Below are 22,837 nucleotides of genomic sequence, written 5' to 3'. Positions count from 1 at the left end.
GAGTATACTACATTGAATTTTCAAATTAATGTGGGAGAGTCATCACCTTTCCAACGTTGTTGATCTATCCAAGAATAAAGCATATAGGACATTTATTCACTTGGGGTTATAGTATGAATTTTTGCATCACTGCGGTTCATGGGGTCACAAGGAGTTAGACACAACTGAGTGACTGAACTGAACTGATCATAAATGTGATCAGGCCATAGTTTTATTTGTTTTGTGATTATATCTTTACCAGGTTTCATTCCAATGATACATGGAATTTTTAAAAGAGTTTTGAAGTTAAAAAAAGTTTTCTAGTCTTAATGAACTTTGAATTGGTTTAAATAATAGTAAAAAATATATATACCATTGAAGCTTGGTTGGTAGCACCTTTGAAATCATATCAGCACATTTTACAGATTTCTCAACTTCCTCTATTATAGTTGATCCATTAGTGTTTAGTATAAAGAAAAGATAACTCATGGGTAACTATGAACATAGATTTGAAAATTGAGAATTATTTTAATATTTTCTTTATTTATGTTTCCAATTAATTTGGTTCTTAATTTGCTTAATAAGTAGTTTGTCTATTTTAATATTTCTTTCAAAGAACCACCTGTTGGATTTATATATTAGCTGTACTGTATTTTCACCTTCCTAATGTCATTAGGAAAATGTCAGTTTTCATTCAAATTCCAAAGAAGGGAAATGCCAAAGAAGGTTCAAATTACCACACAATTGTACTCATTTCACTGCTAGCCAAGTAATGCTTAAAATCCTTCAAGCTAGATTTCAACAGTACATGAACTGAGAACTTCCAGATATTCAGTCTGGATTTAGAAAAGTCAGAGGAATGAGAGATCAATTCACCAACATCCGTTGGATTATACAAAAAACAAGGGAATTCCAGAAAAACATCTATTTCTGTTTCATTGACTATGCTAAAACCTTTGACTGTGTGGATCACTTGAAATTGTGGAAAATTCTTAGAGATGGGAATACCAGACCACCTTACCTGCCTCCTGAAAAATCTGTATGCAGATTAAGAAGCAACAGTTAGAACTGGACATGGAACAGACTGGTTCAAAATTGGGAAAGAAGTATGTCAAGGCTGTATACTGTCACCCTGCTTATTTAACTTACATGTAGGGTACATCATGAGAAACGCTGCGCTGGATGAAGCACAAGCTGGAATCAAGATTTCTGGAGAAATATCAACAACTTCAGATATGCAGATGACACCACCCTTATGGCAGAAAGTGAAGAGGAACTAAACAAAGAGCCTCTTGATGAAAGTGAAAGAGGAGGGCTGAAAAAATTGACTTAAAGCTCAACATTCAGAAAACTAAGATCATGGCATCTGGTCTCATCACTTCATGGCAAATAGTTGGGGAAACAGTGGAAACAGTGACAGATTTTATTTTCTTGGGCTCCAAAATCACTGCAGATGGTGACTGTAGTCATGAAATTAAAAGACACTTGCTCCTTGGAAGAAAAGCTATGACCAACCTAGACAACATATTAAAAAGCAGAGACGTTACTTTGTCAACAAAGGTCTGTCTAATCAGAGCTATGGTTTTTCCAGTGGTTACGTATGGATGTGAGAGTTGGACTATAAAGAAAGCTGAGTGCCAAAGAAATGATGCTTTTGAACTGTGGTGCTGGAGAAGACTCTTGAAAGTCCCTTGGACTGCAAGGAGATCCAACCAGTCAATCCTAAAGGAAATCAGTTCTGATCATTCATTGGAAGGACTGATGCTGAAGCTGAAGCTCCAATACTTTGGCCACCTGATGCGAAGAGCCAACTCATTTGAAAAGACCCTGATGCTGGGAAAGATTGAAGGCAGGAGGAGAAGGGGATGACAGAGGATGAGATGTTTGGATGGCATCACTGACTCAATGGACGTGAGTTTTAGCAAGCTCTGGGAGTCGATGATGGACAGGGGAGGCCTGGCGTGCTGCAGTCCATGGGGTTGCAAAAAGTTAGACACAACGGAGCGACTGAACAACAGCAATGTTGTTAGTTTCTGTATTTATTAGATTTTCCCATCTCTTTCTTCAGATTTATTTCATTTATTTTTAGTTTTTTTAGTTAGCTAATTAATTCAAATTGTATTTTCTAATTTTGGTGTGTATTTAAGACTATAAATTTTGCAGTAATGGCAAATGTGACCTGTATTATAGATATTGTTTTTTGGTGTTTTTTAATGAGTTTGAACAAACTCCAGGAGATGGTGAAGGACAGGGAAGCCTGGCGTACTGCAATCCACGGGGTTACAAAGAGTTGGACATCAGTGAGTGACTGGACAACAACAGCAAATCATTATATTAAGACATTCTATAATTTTGTTTTTGCTTTCATTAGATTCCATATTTTTATTTGATATTGTCACTAGAAATCTAGGTGTATATAATTCATAAATTGTGGAATTCCCTAAAGAGTAATTAGAGTCTAAAATGTAGCAAATTTTGAATATATATCCAAGAGAATTTGAAAGAAAGTATATTTTCTGTTTTCAGGGTATAGCATTTAATATATTCATATACAGCTAAAATGCCTTACATATGAATTATATTTTAAACCTGTATTCTATAAATTCTTACCATTTTACCCTACGTGATGAGCCGGAGATTAAAAAACATAAAGTCACCTACTTTTCTGATGTCTACTTCATTTCCAAGTATTCTGTTTCCATTTTTGCTTTATATATATTAAATGAAAAATCTTTATTGTGGGTTATACAACATACGCAACCTTGTCTTCTTTGGTGACTTGACCTTCAAGTCAAACATAACTTTTACTATTATAATAATATCTCCATTCTTTTTCTTTGAGTGTATCAAGATTTAGTTTCTAGACTCTGAATTATTTTGTTATAGGTGAGCCTTTTTTTATAGCAATTATTATGTTTACATATTTGTCTTTTATTATGCGTGTTTTTTGAGAAGCAGCAGGGACTTCACCTAATCATATGCTCATTTGATTTTGCTCCATCTTCCCAGGTAAACTGGGAAGAAATTCTGCAGAGTGCTTTTTCTCTTTTCGTTGAGTTGAAGCAGTTCTTCATAGTAACATTTTTATTTTGTCATAGTAACATCTTTATTTTGTCACATTCATATCTATGTTAACATTTTTATCAGTCATATTAGCATTTTTATTTTGTTCTCGCCTCATGGACCCACACTAATGAGAGTTATCCAAATTGGAAAATTGCTTTCCTCATGATCTTACAAGACCTACAAGTTCAGTTCTCACAGAAAGTTTAAAGTCAGTCCAGAAGTTTGCAGGCTCTGAAACCCATGATTCAACACACAGCCTTTTTTCCAGCTCCCTTAACTTTACTCAATTTCTTCTCCTTTTAAATATATGCACATCTTTAACACTTGGGCTTCCCTTGTGGCTCAGCTGGTAAAGAATCCGCCTGCAATGCAGGAGACCTGGGTTCGATCCCCAGGTTGGGAAGATCCCCTGGAGAAGGGAAAGGCTACTCACTCCGGTATTCTGGCCTGGAGAATTCCATGGCCCGTATAGTCCACGGGGTTGCAAAGATTCAGACACAACTGAGCGACTTTCATTTCACTTCAAATCTTTAAAATAATTCAAAGGCTTCTCTTGTTTTCAAGATAATGCCAAACTCCTTCATGTTAACTTAGCATGCCTTTCCTGGTAGGAATGTATTTTTATTTCCTGTCTCGCTTCTGAAAGCTTCTTGTACTCTATGCTACAGTCATGCTAACATACATTTTAGCTCAGTTATCATTATTCAATTATTCATGAATATTATTCATGAATCTTATTTGCATCTATATTTGAAACATGCATAAAGAAATATATTTTTGAGACAAAGAAATTTGACTGCTAATTGGATTTTTGATGATATTAAGAAATTATTGTTAAGGTTTATAGATGTAGTGATCGCTTTGTATTTATGTTTAAATAAATCTCATCCTTTAGTTATGCTGAGATGCTTAATGAAAAACATGATATAATGTCTAGATTTGGTTCCGAATAACCTGAAATTGGATAGTAGATAAACGAAGTTCTTTGGAACTGATGATTATTAAGCTGGATGATGGGTGCATACATTCATTACACTAGTCTTTTTTGACTTCTGTATATGTTTGAAACTTTCCATAATAATAAAAAAAAATAGTCTTGACTAAACCATCTGATGTAAGTTATTTTTCAGCTTTCTCATATCATCAAATGGATAAATCATGCTGAAAGGAACCATCTGGCAACAAGGAATGGAAGAAATACTGGGCCAGTTTCTGCTTAATCTAGTATTTTCTGGAGTATAGATATTTGGTCTTGGCACATTGAGAACCGGCAGACACTTTGATTGCATGTGCATTGACAGACTCCTGGATCTGTATGAGATACTTTTAAAACAAAGATAACAGAACTTTGATTCTGTGAGCCATGGTTGACTCTACCCTTGCATTAGGAAGTAGCTCTAACACAAATGTCCAAGCAGCATAATGTATTTTGCATTGCTATGAAAAATCCATGTTGACTTCATAGCCTGTATCAGGAACACCAAAATGAGGGCATTCTCTTGAAAAAGAGTTTTCACATACATTCACATGAACAAAAGATGGAAGAAGAATGCATGTGTGCAAACACAGTTATATCGTTAACACGTTAACACTACAGACCAGGCTCTGAATCAGTAAAGTAAAACAATGAAGGCTGTACTTCTGGGAGGTTAAGGTTCGGAAGACAAGGCAGGTAAGTGAAGTCGCTCAGTCATGTTTGACTCTTTGTGACCCCATGGACTGTAAGCCACCAGGCTCCTCCATCCATGGAATTTTCCAGGCAAGAGTACTGGAGTGGGTTGCCATTTCCTCCTCCAGGGGATCGTTCCGACCCAGGGATTGAATCCAGGTCTCCCTCATTGCAGGCAGACCCTTCACCGTCTGAGCCACCAGGGAAGGCCCAATGTAGGGTGGAAAGATATTAAAAACAGTTACAGAGCAGGTCTTCATCCAACCCCACAATTGTATCTCCTCAAGAGCCTTAAAAAAATCATGTACCTGGGTTCTAGCCAAAATGAAATCAATCAGAATCTCTGGAGTTGGAACCAACTATAGGTGTTTTTCGGAGAAGGCAATGGCACCCCACTCCAGTACTCTTGCCTGGAAAATCCCATGGACAGAGGAGCCTGGTGGGCTGCAATCCATGGGGTCGCAGAGAGTCAGACGCAACTGAGCGACTTCACTTTCACTTTTCACTTTCATGCATTGGAGAAGGAAATGGCAACCCACTCCAGTGTTCTTGCCTGGAGACTCCCAGGGATGGGGGAGCCTGGTGGGCTGCCTTCTGTGGGGTCGCACAGAGTCGGACACGACTGAAGTGACTTGGCAGCAGCAACAGTAGCAGCATAGGTGTTTTTAAAATTTCTCCAGATAATACTAACATGTAGCAAGTACTCAGAACACTGATAAACGGAAGGTTTTGCAAGCCCTTTTCTGAGGTCAGAGGCAAAGCTTTTTTGCCACCTTGCCTTCCATTGTTTACTCTCAGATCTGTTAAGAGGAAAAATGAGTTATAAAGATAGGAGAAATGGCAATTAGATGATGCTTGGAATTTAGTCACTTATTTATTCTGCAAAAATGTATTGAGCACTTGTTGTGTGCTGTATGCTAGACATTCTGGTAGTTGCTAGCAATATAAAATTAGTGCAACCTTGTGCCTGTTCTGTTGATTGGGAAAGACAAGTAAAAAATCTGATTACGGATCCTAATGATAAATACTGAGTTGTAAGATAAATTTCAGCTATCCAGGTGAAAGCGAGAAAGTGGAGTGGTGCTAGGGAAACAGAGGGAAGGGGTCTGCCTCTGTCTTTTCTGTTTTTCCACTTAATTCATTTGTGGAAGAAAAATGGGTAACTTGTCCCATGGTATTTTTAACTTTAATCTTCTAATTTTTAAAATATTTGTTCCCACTGACCTGTATTTCCTATAAACTGCAAGTTAAATCTAAAGACTTGATCTGATTCTGGTTCAGGTTTTGACAGGAATACTTCATAGATAGTTTGAGTACTTCCATTAAGAGACCAAAGCTATCCTCTCATTCCTCTTCTTGGATTTTAGCGACCATTTACGGTCATTGCCTAAAATCTGACATTTCATCAAGGACTCCAAAGTGGTGATTTCTATTATTCCTTCTTAATTTATTTGCTGTAAAATTTCTGTGAAAAGAACTTCTGATCAACTCTAGTTATGCTGCAGGACAGTGTGTATAGGAAAATCAAGATAAATGCTCGATTCTTTATCAGTTTTCAGAGTAGTGAATTGGTTAGTATCATTTAAATGTGACTGATGAAACATTTCTCTATCATTAGGAACTCATGTGCTTAAATATTTAAGGTTTTCAATTCGCTACAGACATTCTCTTTTGTTCCTACAATCTCTCCAGCTTAAGTCGGTGTGAATCACTTCAGACTGGCTCCAAAGAAACCTGAAGCAGAGTCATCTCTGAGAGCGTCTCTGCTTCTGGTGTGAAAGAATGTAGCCAGCCGTCTTCTGCCTTTCCTGATCCATAGCCAGAGTTAGCCAGTCTTCAAGTACGTTAGTCGAAAATGGCGTATAGGAACCCACTTTTGCAGCCTTTAACCCGAATTGTGTAAACTGGAGAGGATGCTGGTGACTTTCCGAGAGTGAACATGAGGAATGGGTATTTCCATGTAGCATGGTGTGTGGTGCTCTGTGAGGAAAGAGTGCCCTCCTGACCAGCATTTCCCCTAAGCGTTCTCAGGAAACCTTTCAGGCAAATATTTGTAGGCTGTGTCACCGTTCCCCCATGGTGAAAGCTCATCTCCTTGGCTAAGAAAAGCCGTGTGATACTAGCAGGTGATTATCTTATAAAGGACCACCGTTACACGTCATGGAACTGTGTCAAGGTTTAATGATGAGCAGAAAATGTTTACTGAAGAGTCACTGTATTAGGTATAGGGGATCAAACATGATTAAGACTTTATTTGACCTCATCCTTCAGCTCATTTAAGTGGTGCTAAATGCTACTGCGGGAGCCCAGAGGAGGAAGTGAGAAGTGATGAATTCTCCCCGAGCGAAAGAGACAAGCATTCGAGAATGAAGAGTTTTGTTGTTGTTGTTGTTATTTTTTTGTTTGTTTTTTAGGAAGATGGTTTTGAGTAAAAGTCTGGCAAGGAGTAAAACTTTGGTTTTGGGGGTGCAGACGGGAGATAGAGAATAGAACGCAAGGTATTATTTAAAACAACCGGGACATCAGAAGTAAGAGCTAGGAATTTCAAAGGGGTGGCTGATCCACATGGTTATCACATAGACAGCCTCAGTGGAAGTTTGACTATTATGCTGAAACACTTGGGTTAGTTTGTTAGGGCAGAGGGATCACTTAACAGATATTACCTAAACTTAGGTCATCGCTGTGAGAAGTAAAGAGAGATGCAGATTGCTAAGACACTAGAGACAGAGCAGTCATCTTGGTGAATGAATGTGAGGGAGGGATTTAAAGAAGACAAAAAGGGACTCCCTTGGCTGTCCAGTGGCTAAGACTCCACATTCCCAATGCAGGGGTCCGGGGTTCAATCCCTGATCACGGAATTTGATCCCACATGCTGCAACTAAGACCCAGCACAACCAAAAAACAGTAATAAAAAAAATAAAGATGACAAAATAATTTTGTTTTGATGACTGGTATTATTCAGTTGATAATGGAGTGAGACCATCCCAGGGTGGTTAAAGCTCAAAAACAAATCAATAGGATAAAAATATTAAAGAACTTACAAAATCAAACACCCTAAAGAAGTCAAGTAGGCAAGAATCATAGAGATTCACTAATAAATGAGTTATTTAGCAGAATTGGGGTTAACTGACTTGCTCAACACCTCATTCATTTATTTATTCATTTACATGAATGAATGATCATATTTATTCATTCACATTCTCTCTGACCAGAATCATCTTCTCAGCATAGTGCCCATATGTCCACAGAGGTACTTTATACTGCAAACACACATATCAACTACCCTTTTAACTTTGAAGTCACTGTTAATTGTAACATGCTATGTGCAAGAAACAGAAAAATAAACGTGGTCCTGCCCTTGGATTTGTTACAATATAGAAGTAAATTATAGCCAGCAGGTGATAGAAACTTGAAACAATCTAGTGTTAGTTTCATCACGACACCCTAATCTGTCCTATCTCACTTGCGTCTACTCTTCACTCTTTGACTCAATGTTTTATACCAAAGGCAACGTCACATTTGCCCATTTTTGCTACATATTGACGTTATAACTTATCATGAAGAGTCTCTGTTCTCGGGCAGGGCCATGTGTGGATTCCCACTTCAGAACGCTCCTGTGAGTGTGTTTGTGAATCTGAGTATGTTCATGATCCACTCTGTCCAGAGCGTGTGTTAAGGAGTCATAATCCCTCTTCAGTGAAGTGTGACTATTCACTTTTTCCTGTTCAGGCCTCAGGCGAAGGGCATGCTTCTATCACTAGTGGAGATGTGTCTAACTTTTACCCTGGTTCTATACCTCAGATTAGGGCTTCCTGGGTGGATCAATGAAAAAGAATCTGCCTGCCAATTCAGGAGTTGCATATTTGATCCCTGGGTTGGGAAGATCTCCTGGAGAAGGAAATGGCAACCCACTCCTGTATTCTTGCCGGGAAAATCCCATGGATAGGAGGAGCCTGGGGGCTACAGTCCATGGGGTCACAAAAGAGTCAGACACAACTGAGGAAGTAAAAACAACAATATATTAGGTTGTGCTGTGTGCTTAGTCGTTCAGTCGTGTCCTACTCTTTGCGACCCCATGAACCGCAGCCCGCCAGGCCTCCCGGTCCATCACCAACTCCTGGAGTTTACCCAAACCCATGTCCATTGAGTCGGTGATGCCATCCAATCATCTCATCCTCTGTTGTCCCCTTCTCCTCCTGCCCTCAATCTTTTCCAGCATCAGGGTCTTTTCAAATGAGTCAGCTCTTCACATCAGGTGGCCAAAGTATTGGAGTTTCAGCTTCAACATCAGTCCCTCCAATCAACACCCAAGATTGATCTTCTTTAGGATAGATTGGTTGGGTCTCCTTTCATTTTCATCAAACTAACTTTAAATAAATATTTTACTTCTTAATAATATCTCGGTAAATAGAGCAGCTCACGTCTAATAGTGCGCATCGAAGCTGATGCCTAGGCCTTCCGCTCTTTTCTTATATTCATCTTCCTTAATTTAGTCTCAAAACACCCCCAGGCAGTTGAAGCTGACTCTTGCTTATTTGACATCAAAATTCTTGAAAGCTTGCTCCTCCGCAGCAGGGTTTAACTTGTTTCACTTTAAGGTATCTTCTCTACCTATTTCTCGCCGACAGAAAAGAAAACCATCTTCTTCCCTCTATTGCCCTGATTTCCTCCTGCTGCTGGGGTCCTGGTTATGAACTTTCTGCGCAGAATCAGTGCTAACTTTTTCCCCTGAGAAGACACCTAAATAACTTCATAGATCTGTTTTGCCTTTATTCTTTTCCTGTATAAGGAATTACTCATAACTCTTTCTCCCAGGCCTTCAGTGCATTTTGTCCACAATGCTTATAAACCTATTAACAATGTCTCAGTGTACTGTCCCTTTAGAAGACACTTTGGGAAAGAAACATCATGGATCTTATCTTTCCTCATGAGGTGATTGCCATAAATGTGAGAATTTTAATAATCTAGTCTCACCAAGAAGTTCTGATTTCTAAAAATGTGTTCTTATAATTGTGTTGGACAAATTCACAGAGATTTTGCTTTACTAACGTGACTATGGTTTAAAAAAAAATTTACTGAATTTTCAGAATTGGAAGAGATGGTAGAGGGTTAAGTTTCAAGCTCTCATTTTTCAGGCGATTGCCCCAAGGCCCAGAGAAAGGAGGGCACTGCTAGATTCTGCAGGCTTCAGGAGGAACAGGTTAAGCCTGGACTTGCTGTTCCCGCCCCCCCACCCCCGCCCCCGCTCTCTCTGTCCATCACACTCTTCAGCATCACTCCTGATGTCAGCTCCTCTCTGGGGAACCTCTGGCCTCTTCTTCTTGCACAGACCCCTTTGTATAGTCAGGATGGTTATACAGGAGTTTAAAAGTATCAAAAAGGTAGTTTTCCTTATATCTTCAAGACTGAATAACCCTGGTAGACAGGATAATTTTCTTTTAGCTTTAGCATATTTTAGCATATACTGGACACTCAATAAAAATCCATTTTACAAAACAGCTCTCATATGTGTATTAGTGTGGTCCATTCTTGCTTACTAAGTAACACAAGAAATACAACATTATAGAATATTTTAGAATAATCCCTTCAAAGGAAACACAAGTTGACTTAAACATGGTCTTACTTATTTTTACATTAAATTTGATTATAAAAGGACATATACGAATGTGTTTGGTGCCACAGAAAAAAAGACAAAATTCAGTTTTAAATATTAAGTTGCTTAGAGTTCTTAAAATATAAATATGCTCAAAGAACTAAAATAAAGGATTTTTCAAACATAAAACCCATAATCAACAAGATTTTCTGTACTGCCAGTTCCAAATTGTTTGATAAATATGTTATTCTGAAAGGTTAGCAAATATATCAATTGGAAATTACTTGTATTTTTCCATGAAATGTTTTTGCTGTTGTAGTTCAGTTGCTAAGTTGTGTCCAAATATTTTTGACCCCATGGATGCAGGATGCCAGGCTTCGCTGTCCTGCAGTATCTCACAGAGTTTGCTCAAACATATGCCCAGTAAGTCAGTGATGCCATCCAAACATCTCATGCTCTGTCACCCCTTTCTCCTCAAGCCCTCAATCTTTCTCAGCATCAAGGTCTTTTCCAATGGATCTGCTCTTAGCATCAAGCGGCCAGATATTTGGAGCTTCAGCTTTAGCATCAGTGCTTCCAATGAATATTCAAGGTTGTTTCAGTTAGGATTGACTGGTTTGATGTCCTTCCAGTCCAAGGGACTCTCAAGAGTCTTTTCCAACACCACAATTAGAAAACATCAATTCTTTGGCACTCAGCCTTCTTTACAGTCCAACTTTCAAATCTGTCCAGGGCTACTGAAAAAACCATCCTTTGACTATATGGACCTTTGTCAGCAAAGTGATTTCTTTGCTTTTTCACATGCTGTCTAGATTTGTCATAGGTTTTTTCCAAGCAACAACTGTCTCCTTAGATTTCACGGCTGCGATTACCATCTGCAGTGATTTTGGGGCCCAAGAAAATAAAATCTTCCACTCTTTCCATTGTTTCCCCATCTATTTGCCATGAAGTGATAAGACCGGATGCCATGACCTCTGTTTTTTGAATGTTGAATTTTAAGCCAACCTTTTTACTCTTCTTTTTCATCTTCATAAAGAGGCTCTTTAATTCTTCTTCACTTTCTGATGTGAGAGTGGTGTCATCTACATATTTCAGGTTGCTGATATTTCTTACCAATCTTGATTCTAGCTTTTGATTCATCCAGCAAAGCCTTTTATATGATGTACTCTGCATATAAGTTAAATAAGAGGGTGGCAATAAGTCTTGATATATTCCTTTCCAAATTTTGAACCAGTCCGTTGTTTCATGTCTGGTTCTAACTGTTGCTTCTTTATCTGCATACAGATTTCTTAGGAGGCAGATAAGGTGGTCTGGTATTCCCATCTCTTTCAGAATTTTCCACAGTTTGTTGTGACCCACACAGTCATAGTCAGTGAAGCAGAAGTAAATGCTTTTCTGCAATTCCCTTGCTTTTTCTGTGATCCAACGGATGTTAGCAATATGATCTCTGGTTCCTCTCCCTTTTCTAAATCCAGTTAGTGCATCTCAGATTGCATACTGTTGAAGCCTAGCTTGAAAGATTTTGAGCATTACCTTGCTAGCGTGTGGAATGAGCACAATACTTCATTAGTGTGAGCATTCTTTGGCATTGCCTTTCTTTGGGATTGGAGTGAAAACTGACCTTTGCAGTCCTGTGCCTACTGCTGAGCTGTCTAAGCTTGCTGGTGTATTGAGTGCAGCATGAGCTTCCCTGGGGGCTCAGATAATAAATAATCTGCCTGCAATGCAGGAGACCCAGGTTTGATCCCTGGATCAGGAAGATCCCCTGGAGAAGGAAATGGCTACCCACTCCAGTATTCTTGCCTGGAGAATCCCATAGAGAGAGGAGCCTGGTGGGCTACACTACATGGGGTTGCAAAGAGTTGGACAGGACTGAGTGACTGACACGATCACTTTTCTGAGTGCAGTACTTTAATAGCACCGTCTTTTAGGGTTTGAAATAGCTCAACAGGAATCCCATCACCTCCACTAGCTTTGTTCGTAGTGATGCTTCCTAAGGCCCACTTGACTTCACACCACAGGATATCTGGCTCTAGGTGAGTGACCACAACGCTGTGGGTTTCTGGGTCATTAAGACCTTTTTTATATAGTTCCGGGTATTCTTGCCACCTTTTCTGAATCTCTTCTGATTCTGTTAGGTCCTTGCTGTTTCTGTCCTTTATTGTGTCCATCTGTGCATGAAATGTTCCCTTGGTATCTTCAATTTTCTTAAAGAGATCTCTAGACTTTCTATTGTTCTACTGTTTTCCTTTATTTCTTCACATGGTTTCTCTTAAGGTTGCTTTCTTATCTCTCTTTGCTTTTCTCTGGAACTCTGTGTTCAGTTGGGTATATCTTTCTTTCCTTTTCTCCTTTGCCTTTCACTTCTCTGCTTTTCTCAGCTATTTGTAAGGCCTCCTTAGACAACCATTTTGCCTTGTTGCATTTCTGCTTCTTGTGGATGGTTTTGGTCACCACCTCTTGTACAATCTTATGAGCCTCTGCCCCTAGTTCTTCAGGCACTCTGTCTACCGGATCCAATCCCTTGAATATATTTGTCATTGCCACTGTATAATCATACAGGATTTGACTTAGGTCATACCTGAATGGTCTAGTGGTTTTCCCTAATCTCTTAGATTTAAGCCTGAATTTTGAAATAAGGAGTTCATGATCTGAGCCACAGTCAGCTCCTGGTCTTGTTTTGCTGATTGTATAGTGTTTCTCCATCTGTGGCTGCAAAGTATATAATTAGTTGGATTTCAATATTGACCATTTGGTGATGTCCATGTGTAGAGTCAGTTCTTGTGTTATTGGAAGAGAATGTTTGCTATGACCAGTAAATTCTCTTGGAAAAAACTCTGTTAGCCTTTGTCCTGCTTCATTTTGTACTCCGAGGCCAAACTTGCTTGTTACTACAGGTATCTCTTGACTTCCTACATTTGCATTCCAGTCCCCTATGATGAAAAGGACATCTTTTTTGGTCTTAGTTCTAGAAGGCCTTGTAGGTCTTCATAGAACCATTGACCTTCCTCTTCTTCAGCATTAATGGTTGGGGCATAGACTTAGATTACTGTGATACTGAATGATTTGCTGTGGAAACAAACCAAGATCTTTCTGTTGTTTTTGTGATTGCACCTAAGTACTGTATTTTGAACTCTTTTGTTGACTATAAGGGCTACTCCATTTCTTCTAAAGGATTTCTGCCTATGGTAGTAGATATAATGGTCATCCAAGTTAAATTTTCCCATTCCAGTCCATTTTAGTTCACTGATTCCTAACATGTCAATGTTTACTCTTGTATCCCCTGCTTGATCATGTCCAATTTGCCTTGATTTATGAACCTAACATTCAGGTTCTTATGCAATGTTGTTCTTTATAGCATCTGACTTTACTTTAACCACTAGACATATCTGCAACTGAGCATTGTTTTTGCTTTGGCCCAGTCACTTCATTCTTTCTGGAGCTATTTCTCTGCTCTTCCCTCGTAGCATATTGGACATCTCCTGACCTGGGGGGCTCATCTTCCAGTGTCATATATTTTTCCTTTTCATACTGTTCATGGGGTTCCCAAGGCAAGAATACTGAAGTGGTTTGCCATTCCTTTCTCCATGGACCACGTTTTGTCAGACCTCTCCATGACCTGTCAAGGCAAGAATACTGAAGTGGTTTACTATTCCCTTCTCTGTGGACCATGTTTTGTCAGAACTCTCCACCGTGACCTGTCCGTCTGGGGTATGGCTCATAGCCTCACTGAGTTACACAAGGCTGTGATCCCTGTGATCATTTTGGTTAGCTTTTGTGATCATGTTTCTCTCTATGGAGGCTGTTCAATTATAGTTCTTGCTTCTCCTGTCTGCCCTCTGATGGATGAGGATCAAAGGCCTGTGCAAGCTTCCAGATGGGAGGCACTGGCTGTGGGGAAAACTGGGTCTTGCTCTGGTGGGCTGGGCCCTGATTACTAAATCAACAATCCCAAAGGAGTTTTCGCACTGCTGCAGAGTTCTAGGCCCCATGTTAGACTTCTCAACCTGGTGATCCGGCAAAGGGACTGGGAATCCCCAGTGAATCCGACTTTGAAGGACAGTAGGATTTGATACAGAACTTCCACAGAATGGGGGAAACACAGACTCTTAGAGGGCACAAACAAATCCTTGTGCACCCCAGGATCCAGGGGAAAGAGCAGTGACCCCACAAGAGACTGGGGCCGACCTCCCTGGGAGTGTCTAAGGGCCCCTTCAAGAGCTGTGGGTTGGCAGCAGCCTGCCTGGGGACGGGGGCATTGGCAAGCAGCAGTCCTGGAGGTGGGTGTCGGCCTAAGTCCTTCTGAAGGTAGCCTTTTGTCCTACCATCAAGCCTGTGGACTCCAAGACGGGACCACCTCAGGCCAAGCAAGCAACAGGGAGGAAGCACAGCCCTGCCCATCAGCAGGACTTTCTTAGATAGGTTTATTAACTAAACTTTGTATAATTTGTTTCAGAGATCAGTTTGAGGAATTTCTTTTTTCAAAAATGTATATAAACATAACCAATTTACCAGTTCAATTGTTTTTCCACTAATGTTTTTACCTAATTTATCTTAAATAAAACCTTACAAAATGCTCTTTCAATACAGATCATAGGGGAACTATAGGTAATTGCCTGATTCCCCAACTAATAGTTAAAAATTCGCTTCAAAAGTACAAAAACTGCCATCCAAAACTTAGGGAATATTTTCAAAACTAAATTACTAATTGAAATTTTAGAAGATGATGTTTAATTTAGGGAAAGATATTTGATGGTATTCATGCTTCAAGCATAAGTATTATCAAATTCAAAACATATCTTTTCTTCTGGAAGAAGAAATTTTTTTTCTTTGTCAAATTCCTTAATGTTTCATGATACAGACACATAAAAGTCTGTATTTTCTAGTCCTTCATTTTCCATAGATACTATGCTGCATGTCTTTTAATAATAAGTTGCAGATATTGGGTGATCTTTTCTTTATGAAATGATGATCATGGGAGATACTATTTTTTTAATGTCTTTACTTGAAAGAAGTTGTCCCTCTTGGAGATAGTCTGATTCATGAAATCCCAAAGTGAAGGAATCACTGATCCAGAAATAAAAGTGTTAATTTATCCTATAATTATATTAAAAGTGCAGTTTATTCCTTTCTTCAAATAATCTGTGAGATTTTGTAGCTGTCCATATGGCAGAAATAGATCTTAGTTTGTGACTTGCATGTAAATGTATTAATACAAAGCTTGATTACAGACATGACACTCTACCTGTGGATTTTTTAGGAAGATGCTGCAATCAAAACCATGGCCTAATATTCTTAATGTGCCCCAAAATCCCATGTCTCAAATAGCATTTAGTCAGGAGAGAAAACTGATCTTACAATTTTCTGTAAAATTGTGAGCCATGAGGTGTCTAAATCTGTCTCTATGGATTCAGTGTGTTACGCATACATAAGAGCAGATGACAATTTAAGATCCCCACCCAATCCTAGAAAAATGTTATGGATTCCACTCAGCTAAATAATTGCTAGTTATGCCATAGTTATGACCAACCAAATGATTATCAAGGGCCTTCTGTGTTCAGCATTTATGAGGAACACAAGAATGAATAGAATGAATGAAGAGTTTATAATCTTCTAAAAATGCTCTCTCTTGCTTAAGCTTCATTACATACACTTTGGAGGAATAAACTGGGAATTAAAGGAAAGAAGAAGCAGAAACATTTCATCAAAGTGGGACCATTTGAATTAATCCTTAAAGACTTAGCTTGTTTTGTTCCAACTGTCAAAGTCCTGGATGAAATGAAATTTGACCTTGGTTTGTCCTTGCTAAGTAAGATAGTAAACAGTTAACGCTGTTGTCCTAGTAAAATGCATTGTAAGTAACACGGTTCAGCTATCTTCAGACAGTACTAAATATAGATTGGAGATGATATTAACAAATAAAACCTGGTCAAGATTCTTCTTATAACTTTAAAAAGAAATGAAAGAAAGTATGGTAAATGGGAATAAGAATAGATTACCTACTTTAAATGTCATATTATAATATTAAAATAAATAATTTGCCTATTCCTTAATGATCATAACAAAATGTGTTTTTCAGAGACTTTCTGAATCAGAAAAATGTAGCCACAACATACTCGATCTCGATCTAACAGTTTAAACTGGTGATAAACCTGGAAATAGAAAAGAACAAAGATCGCTTCTGAATGGAAAATGCTTAAGACCAGCAGTATTTATTGATATCTTGTGCAATAAAAGAAAATAAAGATGCAATTACTTCAACTACTTTCTCAGTTAAAGCAGTTTTTTAAGGAAAACTTCTTAGAGCAATGGCTAAACTGGCTGCCACATGAGATGACTTTTTTATGACATTTTCAATGTACCTTCACTGAATGTCCTCCTCGTCTAGATTCTTAGCTTGAACTACTTTCCCTTTCCCCACTTCAGATAGCATTTTTAAAGAAATAAACACATACAGCACAAATGGAAACTAAAGCCACTTTCTCTTTCGCTCTTTATAGGAGGTTGAACGTCTTTGGATTGCTGGAGCTATAGACTTTTCAGGATGTGTGTTTCAAAGTGAAGTGATATTACTTTTCTCTCAAATTATCAGTCAACTGAAAAAAAAAACATTAGATATAAATTTCAAATTCCACCTATATTGTAAGTTATACAAGAATATTTTACTTTTTCACTTTTTTCAAGAACATTGTCTGTATGAGAATCGGCAACGACTTGAATATTAGAGCTGAATTGTCAGCTTTGTGGGTTACCTACTATTCGAAGAACCTCCTGCAGCATTTTTTAACACAGACAACAATAAATGCGTGATAAAAATGTTTTCAAGAGGCTGCAAAAGGTCAGAAAAATTATTTGAATCTACTTCAACATAATGCTGTTTCTCAAGGCTCTTTCCTATTTTCACATTTCCCGAAGAAAGCTAATGCTGATTGAGCATTAGAGCATGACATAAGTATTGGTAGCAACTGCCATTTACTGAGAGCATGACACTCTGCCAAGTCTCTGCGCTGGGCACATGTGTTTGTTTATCCAATGCATATTTATGGAGTATGCGCTATACATCCGGTAACATGGGGGAATTAGAAAAAGAGAAGTGACCACTGTCCTCAAAGAACTTATAATCAAATATTGAAATAGATGTCTTTAAGGCAATGATAAAGATATGCTATGGGAGTTACTGTGGAAGAATAGACTAGCCTTCAGAGAAGGCAATGGCACCCCACTCCAGTACTCTTGCCTGGAAAATCCCATGGACGGAGGAGCCTGGTAGTCTGCAGTCCTTGGGGTCGCAGAGAGTCGGACCCAACAGAGTGACTTCACTTTCACTTTTCAGTTTCATGCATTGGAGAAGGAAATGGCAACCCACTCCAGTGTTCTTGCCTGGAGAATCCCAGGGACGGGGGAGCCTGGTGGGGTGCCGTCTATAGGGTCGCAAGAGTTGGACACAACTGAAGCGACTTAGCAGCAGCAGCAGACTAGCCCTTAGCAAAGTTTTCTGGAAGAGATGAGGATGGAGCTAAATATGAAATGATAAATTAGAAGCTTTGCACATAAAGGTCAAGCAAAATGACATTCTAAACAGAAAAGTTGTATACACAAAAGTATTAATGGGAAAACTCTATGGGTTTAGGGAGCTACTAAGACTTTGATATTGAGGAGCTTTAGACTGATGAGAGGTAAGGCTGGGAAGGTATGTATAGTTAAAATCATGAAAGAACTAGTGTGACATCCAAAAATATTTAAACTTTATCCTGTAGCTTTGAGAAGCCAATCAAGGGTTTCAAACGTTCTTCATTGCTTATATACATGTCTTACATATATTTCAAGGTAGAGTTTGCATTTATGGGGATATATTAGCTGGAGAAATTGTCATAGACTAGGCAGCTTAATTATCATAAACTAGGCTTCCATGATAGCTCAGTTGGTAAAGAATCCGCCTGCAATGCGGGAGACCTGGGTTTGAGCCCTGGGTTGGGAAGACCCCCTACCCACTCCGGTATTCTGGCCTGGAGAATTCCATGGACTGTGTAGTCCATCGGGTCACAAAGAGTCAGACACGATTGAGTGACTTTCATGTTCACGTTCAGGCAGCTCAAACAATAGAAATTTATTTTTTCACATTTCTGGAGGCTGGTAAGTCCAGGATCAAGTTGCCATAAGAAGGGTTTCATTCTGAGGCTTCTTCCCTTGGCTTTTAGGTGGCCTTTATGTAGCTGTGTGCTCACATGATCGCTTCTTTGTGCTTGAGCAGACAGAGGGAGAGAGACAGTAAGCTTTATGGTATCTCTTCTTCTGAGGACACTACCCCATCACGAGGACTGTACCCTCATGACCTCATTTCACTTTAATTACCTCCTAAAGGCCCCATCTGCAAATCGCATCACGTTTGGGGTTAAGACTTCAGCACAGGAATTTGAGGAGGATGAAAACATTATGTTAACAGGAGAGCAAATGGTTGTCATCATAATAAGGGGGTAGGATAATGAAGCCTTCACGTGGAGGATTAAAAGAGCAGTAATGAGATGAAATCAGTGGGCTTTGGTGATTGATTGTTTGGAGCTTTGGGACAAAAAGCAGTCCACTTCTTTCCATCTTCACTGTCATCCATCAACTCCAAGACACTGGTGAGGCCACTGCTCAGCCTTTATCCTGGTTTCGCTCCTGCACCTCACACATCACCCCCCATTATTCCCACTGCGGTCCTTCACCCACCCTCCTGGGTACATAGTGACTCTGAACGGCTTGCTTCAAGTCCCTGATTCTCTGCATATTCTGGTGGAAGAAATAGATAAGTACATAAAGAAATGCAATCCCATATGCTAAGTACTACTGGATTACAGAAGAGGAAGCGACTAATGAAGGTACAGTCAGTTCTGCTATAATACAACATATGCTTTTCTAAAGATCACCACACTATGAAAAATTGTGCAATTTAAAAAAATACAGGACTAATGAGAAGATCTGTGTTTGGAGCATAACATTAAAACATATCATTAGTAACACAGGATTTACATTGATAAGAATCTAATAAAAGTATAGCACTGTTTATATATACTGCTGTTGTTCATTTGCTAAGTCGCGTCTGACTCTGCAACCCCATGGACTGTAGCATGCCAAGCTTCCCTGTCCCTCACTCTCTCCCAGAGTTTGCCCAAGTTTCCGTCCATTGAATTGGTGATGCTATCCAATCATTTCATCCTCTTCTATTATATATATTAACAATTGATATCAATATACAAATATTATATATATGTGTGTGTATATATATAGTGTGTATATATATATATAGTGTGTGTGTGTGTGTGTGTGTGTGTGTGTGTGTGTGTGTGTGTGTTAGTCACTCAGTCCTGTCTGACTCTGCACGACTTCATGAACTGCCAGGCTCCTCTGTCCATGGGATTCTCCAGGCAACAATACTGGAGTGGGTTGCTATGAAATATATAAATAATACAACACATAGGCTACTTTTACCTTAAAACCTGAAGTTTGTATTTCCCATTGGAAGAGCTGTAGCTGTGCATTTTTGTGAGGGGCAGAAGGAGTGGAGAGCTGAAATCAGAGGGGAGGTTGTAGCTCATGCAGACGGACGTGGCTGACATGTGCAGTGAACTGGCCTCACGTTTGAGGGGTGTGTGCGGTGCATTTTGTGTATTTCTACTCGGCTTACGTTCAACCAACGCCATTTCTGTATTCATCCCATGTTTCTCATTGAGGAAATCACACACAAGCAAGCTCAAATTGTTCCCTTCTATCAATTGTTCTGGAACAAATTCACGTTTTCTAAATAAGCATCAGAGCAGAACTGAGTGTAATTGTGCCTGGAGCAGATGGGAAAATCACCCTAAAGGTGGTGACGTGAAAACGTGTGAACCAGCAGAAAAGCGGGACGAGAGGTAGGCGAAAAGAACAGTGTGCATGCAGGGGGCCAGGTGTGAAAGAGAATTTCACCTTTGGCAAATTTCTCAATGTGTGATTTTCTTATCTTAATCCCTTACACATATTTTTTATTGTTTTGAAAATTCTTTTTTCCTCATAGTAACTGTTCTAATTTGCCTTCTTTTCCAATACTTGATTTTTTATTGTTTATAATTTGGGGGGAATTATTGGCCTTCATTTGATATCTAAAAACCAGTTCATATGTGTTTTTGTTTTTGTGTAATTCTCCAGATAACATGACAATTCGTACACATTTCAAATGCCTTCATTTTAACAACTGAATTGGTTTTTGCCTTGGTGTTAAATATTACAGACAGTCCTTCCAGGTCCTGAATTAAGGGGAATTTACATTCTTGGAATGAGTAAAATTAATTCCATTTAAATACTTGGAATGAGTAAAATCGCAACTTTATGAATTCTAATTCAGGGATAATTATGTTTTTACTTTATCCGTATTCTCAAATATTATAAATATAGTGACTAAAATTAATGTTAGAATTTTTAATTCAGTTAAAGAAATATTGCTCCTAGGGATTTAATTTACTTAGCCTATTCAGTTCAGTTCAGTTGCTCATTCGTGTCCGCCTCTTTGCGACCCCATGGACTGCAGCACACCAGGCCTCCCTGTCCATCACCAACTCCTGGAGTTTACTCAAACTCATGTCCATCAAGTCGGTGATGCCATCCAACCATCTCATCCTCTGTCGTCCCCTTCTCCTCCTGCCCTCAATCTTTCCCAGCATCAGGGTCTTTTCAAATGAGTCAGCTCTTTGCATGAGGTGGCCAAAGTATTGGAGCTTCAGCTTCAGCATCAGTCCTTCCAATCAACACCCAGGACTGATTTCCTTTAGGATGGACTGGTTGGATCTCCTTGCAGTCCAAGGGACTCTCAGGAGTCTTCTCCAGCACCACAGTTCAAAGTCTATTACAAGTTAATAAGACAGAAGATGTGTTCTTATATTACGTGGATTCATTACATTCACAATCACTGATTAAATGCCTGCCATGTGCGTAATACGGTCTATGATTCCACTTCATTTCAGTTCATGCATCATAAGACTTCCAACGCTCCCTCCTGCACTGAGCATCATGGACGTATTTTAACAACACTTTTGAAGGAGGCATGCTGAATGAGAAGAAATATTTCAGCAAAGTACAACAATATTATTTCATTCACTCAAATGATTGTGTTAATTGATTTCCTGATACACATGGTCCTTGTTTTTCCATATGGATGATCAAATTTGTTTTAGAGTCTATTCCTTGGAGGATTAGACTGGAATCTAAGTTTCTCCATAACTTACTACTTCATATTGGTAAATATCTTTTTAGATGAAGCAGTTACTTGAGAAACAGAGTATTGTAGCAATGAAAAAACATTACATTATCAGCAGGATCATCGAACCTATTCAAGCTGTGTAGTACATTGTCTCCTTCAGGGTGCTCTGAGTTGGTTTATGAAATGTTCTAAATACTTCTTTTATTTTCCACAAAATATGTTTAGTACTTTAGTGTTCTAGGTATTTATTAACTCTCCCAGTACGTTTTGAGGTTGCTTGTTTTACTCAAATCTCAGAGATAGTTGCTGTAGTGACTCTTATTATCTAAGAACTGTTATGCACATTGTTTTTTTTTTCCCTTGACCCTTCCTGACATTTTGCTGATTTCACTTAATTCACTTTACTTTAGATATTTTGCAGCTAGAAATACTAAGGCATGGACAATAAACTTAGTATCAGTTAATTTTACTATTGTTTATTGGGATAAATCAAAGTAAAAGGTTATAATGGACTAATGAGAATGCTAAATATTTACTTTATTTAGCTCTTTCTCCAAATACCATTGATTAATAGGCTATTTCTCTATGCTTCATTGTTTAATTTCTCTTTTTGTTTAACTTTGGATGAATATTTGTAATATAAAACAATTGTGGGTAAGTTAGCTGTGTGTTTTAAATAATATGTCTTGTTCATCAGTATAAAATTTATTTTGAGTCCTAGGGCTTCCCAGTTCATGTGGTTGGTAAAGAATCTGCCTGCTCAGTGCAGGAGACACAAGAGACATGGATTCAATCATTGGGTCAGGAAGATCCCCTGGAGGAGGAAATGGCAATCGACTCCAGTATTCTTGCCTAGAAAATTCCATGAACAGAGAAGCCTGGTGGGCTACAGTCCACGAGGTCAAAAAGAGTCAGACACGACTGAGCATGAACACACGCTTTGGAGTCTTATCATTTAAGGATGTTAGGCGGCAAAATGACAAAGTACAAATACAGTCAAAGATGTGTCCATTGATAATATGCAAATAAAGTAAATTAGAAATTACTAATGTAAAATATTCTGTGGTGTTGGAGAAGACTCTTGAAAGTCCCTTGGACTGCAAGGAGATCCAACCAGTCCACCCTAAAGGAGATCAGTCCTGGGTGTTTATTGGAAGGACTGAGGCTGAAGCTGAAACTCCAGTACTTTGGCCACCTCATGCGAAGAGCTGACTCGTTGGAAAAGACCCTGATGCTGGGAGGGACTGGGGGCAGGAGGAGAAGGGGACGACAGAGGATGAGATGGCTGGATGGCATCACTGACTTGATGGACATG

The 22,837-nt window shown here is 39.0% G+C and overlaps 1 protein-coding gene across 6 annotated transcripts in view; it reads left to right on the top strand.

Annotated features, from left to right (window-relative positions):
* The window catches only part of RALYL (RALY RNA binding protein like), a 773,722-nt gene that overhangs the window by 495,387 nt on the left and 255,498 nt on the right, over positions 1-22,837 (top strand). The window lies entirely within an intron of this gene.

This window comes from Cervus elaphus, chromosome 21 (assembly GCF_910594005.1).
Source record: "Cervus elaphus chromosome 21, mCerEla1.1, whole genome shotgun sequence".
NCBI lineage: Eukaryota > Metazoa > Chordata > Mammalia > Artiodactyla > Cervidae > Cervus > Cervus elaphus.
The sequence above is the reverse complement of the archived record's forward strand: the minus strand, read 5'-3'. Positions and strand labels throughout refer to the sequence as shown.